The sequence below is a fragment of the Triticum aestivum genome, chromosome 2A (assembly GCF_018294505.1).
Source record: "Triticum aestivum cultivar Chinese Spring chromosome 2A, IWGSC CS RefSeq v2.1, whole genome shotgun sequence".
Classification (NCBI taxonomy): domain Eukaryota; kingdom Viridiplantae; phylum Streptophyta; class Magnoliopsida; order Poales; family Poaceae; genus Triticum; species Triticum aestivum.
Window position 1 is genome coordinate 20,899,703 of NC_057797.1, and position 5,131 is coordinate 20,904,833.

Here is a 5,131-nt window from a genome sequence, read left to right on the forward strand (position 1 = left end):
GTGCCGCCCCACGTAGCTTGCCGCCGGAGCCCGCAGCTCCTTCTGGCCGCTCCTGCCGCTACACCTGCCGCCACCGCCGCTGCTTAGCGCCGCCCCGCCTCCACTGCTGCCCGTCGCCACCTCCCTGCCGCTAGCCCCGCGCCGCTCGCCGTTCGGGCGAAAACCGCACGCCCGTGACCCAGCGCCCAGCGCCCGTAACCCGCTATGGCCCCTCTCGCCTATGACATGTGGGCCCCTGCCCCAGAACGTTTATAAAAAAAAGGAATTAAAAAAAAATATATATATATATATATAATAAAATATAATTAATTAATTAATTAAAGAAATAATTAACTTAATTAATTTTGATTGATTAAACTAATCAAATAATTAAACTAATTAAACATTAGTTATCTAATTAACCTGGTTAGTTAATTAGCTTATTATATAGTATGACAGTGGGGCCCACCCCCTAATTAATACTAATTACGTTAATTAAATTGTTTAAATAAAATGTGTCACTGACCAGTGGGACCCACTGGTCAGGTTGACCAGTCAACCCTGTTGACTGCTGACGTCAGCATGACATCATGCTGATGTCATATATCTAATTTCGAATTAAATTAAACAATTAACTAAAATTCCAGAAATTAATAAAATCTTTAGAAAATCATATCTGTTAATCCGTAACTCGGATTAAATTATTTTCAACATGAAAGTTGCTCAGAACGACGAGACGAATTCGGATACACTCTCCGTTCGTCCGCCTCACACCCCTAACATATCAAACTCACAACTTTCCCCCTCCGGGTCCTCTGCCCGAAAACGCGAAACACCGGGGATACTTTCCTGGATGTTTTCCCCCTTCACCGGTATCACCCCATACCGCGTTAGGTCACCTCTAGCACGCGCATTGCCATGTTATACTTTGATTGCTCTGTTATTTATTGTGTTCCCCCTCCGTTACTTCTTTTCGGTAGACACCGAGACCGACGCCGCTGCTGGTGCCCCGATCGACTACGTTGATGACGACCCCTCCTTCTTGTCTGAGCAACCAGGCAAGCCCCCCCCCCTTGATCACCAGATATCGCCTATTCTTCTCTACTGCTTGCATTAGAGTAGTGTAGCATGTTACTGCTTTCAGTTAATCCTATACTGCTGCATAGCCTATCCTTGCTACTACTGTTGTTACCTTTACCTGCTATCCTACTGCTTAGTATAGGATGCTAGTGTTCCATCAGTGGCCCTACACTCTTGTCCGTCTGCCATGCTATACTACTGGGCCGTGATCGCTCGGGGTGATCACGGGCATATACTATATTCTATACACTGTTACATTACCTGTGATACTGTTCGGAGATGGGGGCTGAAGGGGCAGGTGGCTCCATCCCGGTAGAGGTGGGCCTGGGTTCCCGACGGCCCCCGACTGTTACTTTGAGGCGGAGCGCCAGGGCAGGTTGAGACCACCTAGGAGAGAGGTGGCCTGGCCCTGGTCGGCGTTCGCGGATACTTAACACGCTTAACGAGATCTGGGTATTTGATCTGAGTCTGGCCATTTGGTCTATACGCACTAACCATCTACGTGGGAGTAGTTATGGGTATCCCGGCGTCGTGGTATCAGCCGAAGCCTTCGTGACGTCAGCGACTGAGCGGCACGCGCCAGATTGGACCGCTTGACGTGACTTCCGTTGTACTGGAGGTTGCTAGGTCTGCTTCCGGCCGCGCACGCAACGTGCAGGTGTGCTCAGGGCGATGGGCCCAGACCCCTGCGCGCTTAGGTTTAGACCGGCGTGCTGACCTCTCTGTTGGTCTAGGTGGGGCTGCGACGTGTTGATCTCCCGCGGCCGGGCATGACCCCGAAAAGTGTGTCCGGCCAAATGGGATCAAGCGTGTTGGGTTATGTGGTGCACCCCTGCAGGGAAGTTAATCTATTCGAATAGCCGTGTCCCTCGGTAAAAGGACGACCCGGAGTTGTACCATGACCTTATGACAACTAGAACCGGATACTTAATAAAACACACCCTTCCAAGTGCCAGATACAACCCGGTGACGGCTCTCCAACAGGGCATCGAGGAGGAGATCGCCGGGTAGGATTATGCTATGCGATGCTACTTGGAGGACTTCAGTCTACTCTCTTCTACATGGTGCAAGACGGAGGCGACCAGAAGCGTAGTCTTCGATAAGACTAGCTATCCCCCTCTCATTCTGGCATTCTACAGTTCAGTCCACTGATATGGCCCTTTACACATATATCCATGCATATGTAGTGTAGCTCCTTGCTTGCGAGTACTTTGGATGAGTACTCACGGTTGCTTTCTCCTTCTTTTCCCCCTATCCCTTCTACCTGGTTGTTGCAACCAGATGTTGGAGCCCAGGATCCAGACGCCACCGTCGACGACGACTCCTTCTACACTGGAGGTGCCTACTACTACTTGCAGCTAGCTGACGACGACCAGGAGTAGTTAGGAGGATCCCAGGCAGGAGGCCTGCGCCTCTTTCGATCTGTATCCCAGTTTGTGCTAGCCTTCTTAAGGCAAACTTGTTTAACTTATGTCTGTACTCAGATATTGTTGCTTCCGCTGACTCGTCTATGATCGAGCACTTGTATTCGAGCCCTCGAGGCCCCTGGCTTGTATTATGATGCTTGTATGACTTATTTTATTTGTAGAGTTGTGTTGTGATATCTTCCCGTGAGTCCCTGTTCTTGATCGTACACATTTGCGTGCATGATTAGTGTACGATTGAATCGGGGGCGTCACAAGTTGGTATCAGAGCCGACTGCCTGTAGGAATCCCCCTTCCACACTCCTTGGCCGAAGTAGAGTCTAGTTGATGAAAATTGTTTTACTAACTTGGCTGTGCGGCCCCTGGGCCCACGTCGCCATTGGGTGGTATTAGTATCTTTTACTCCTTGATCTATACTCTGGGACTCTGACATCTCTTCTATTCGGGTGAAATAATTTTGCTAAAATCTAACTCTAGGTTCTCGTTACCACTTTCTCCCGGAGAGCCCCTTCAGGCCAGATGATCACCTGCTGCACCAGAAGATTCTGAAGACACTCTCTGATGTTTTCCCGAGACCCTTGTTCCCTTCGCCATTGCGATCCCTACCACCGATAAATCTTTATGGACAAATTCATAGACTTGTCGTTCTTACCTTTATTCCCAACTGCTCTTGTTATTACAAGATACATCGAAAATTCTCTCTATTGTTCCGAAAATACTTTGTGGCTACTGCCTTGCAGTTCGTTGCCACCTGAATACCCCTATGGATAATTTCTCACACTCATCGAGTATCCGCTCATCCCTGGTTGATTCTGGTATTTCACAAAAGCTTTTGAAATACCATTCGAAGATCCTCAACAACCTATTGTTGTTGAAATTCTTGTTTGCTTGCATTATGGTTAATTCCATAATTATAGTAATCTTATTGGCAACATTTGTTAATATCATTTTGAGTCCATTGATTCAATATGTTGCGAATGCTCGCAATCCTCACTCAGATCATAGAATTCATCCTTCCGGCTCAGATGTCATTTAAAACGTGAGCTGGTTCTCAACCAATCAAATTGTCGTCGATTGTACCCCTAAGTCTCTTGAACTTATCCACCCTTGATCAGAGCGTCTGCTTCCGATCCTTCGATTTGGAAATCTTAATTCCTTGATAGCTAAGACTCGAATCATTCAGGTGTTCTATAATCTGATGCCGTTGCATTCTTTCTTCAACTGGTTATGTGTCGGTGCTCACATCAGCTCCGCTATGGACCGTCAAATCTTTTGTTGGATTATTATTCGACAATGTCCTTCATATTTAATCGCCTTGTGAATTCTTTCCCTGATACATAATGCCTTGGTAAATTGTATCATCTGCTTGGCCAACCATGCTCTGCTTTCGAGCTGGTGGTATTTACTATTGAAGCTTGTGGTATATGTTTCCACGATACCCTGACGGGTTGAACCTATGCCTTCCTTTATATGCGTGAACTCGGAAGTTTTCACGAGTCATACTCATCTGGTATTTCACCAGGTACAACTTTCAACACTAATGCCTTTATCGAAGCGAGAAGTGAATGGAAGGTTATACATTGAAGAAGTGGGAGTCGACCTTGAACTTTGTGTTCATGCCCATGGACACGATGTAGATCTTATCGTTAAAAGCTTCTCCTAAATTAATTATTCCCTTATTATAAGTACATATTATATCTGGGATTTGGTCTTTTGCAATCGTGGTTTCGACCATATTGTCTTTCTTTGATCCCATTTCTCGGACGAGTTAAAGTACTTGCTTTCTATAAATCAATACATCTCCGCCACATCTGTTTTGATCTACCTTCGAGTATTACCCCCCTGGTATCTCGAGGATATCAACCGATTGCACTACATATTATGCATTTCTGATGAAGTAGTGCCTTTCCCCGTCATAGTCACTCCACGGGTTCTGGGCTGTCGTCAACCGAGAACACTAGTTAGTGAATCGAATCACCCCTGTGATTCAGTACTCCTAGTACTTTGTGGTTGAGAAGTTTAATACTCCATCACGTCATTCCTAGCCTGATCGGCTATATCATTTTGTGCTAAAATTTAACTATGCTACCTGGTCCTTCTTCCCGGAGCATAATTTTTGACGATGAGATAACCTTATGCCGATCTTCCTCGTCATATCATTTGTCCGTGAACAACAAACTTGATTTCGAGTTTGTTTCGTACCCATGGTTTCAATAACTTTTCGCTTCATCATTCCGTTGACTTGGTGTCATCGCCGACCGATTACATCTCCATGAAACCTCTTGACGAAAATTGTCATGATCATGATCAACATTCTGAGTTCCTCCAGGGTATCAATTGAATACATGATGAGAAATACTATCCTTGCCCCCGATGATTAGTGTTATCTTTGACCACTTTATTGCCTTCCGTTCAACACAAACTTGTTCGTGTTTTCTGTTATACCTTGGGTTCCCTGCTATCCAGCAATTGTTCTTTTTTACCTTGGAACATTACCATCTTTTATCTCAAGAAGGTGGTGAGAATTTCACCACCTCTTAAGAATTCTTGGTATAGTAATACTTCTCGCCGTCGCCATTAATTCTTGGTCCCCGTGTCGATTCTAATCGGAATATCGGCAATTGAACTTTGAGGTGTGAATTCAAAAC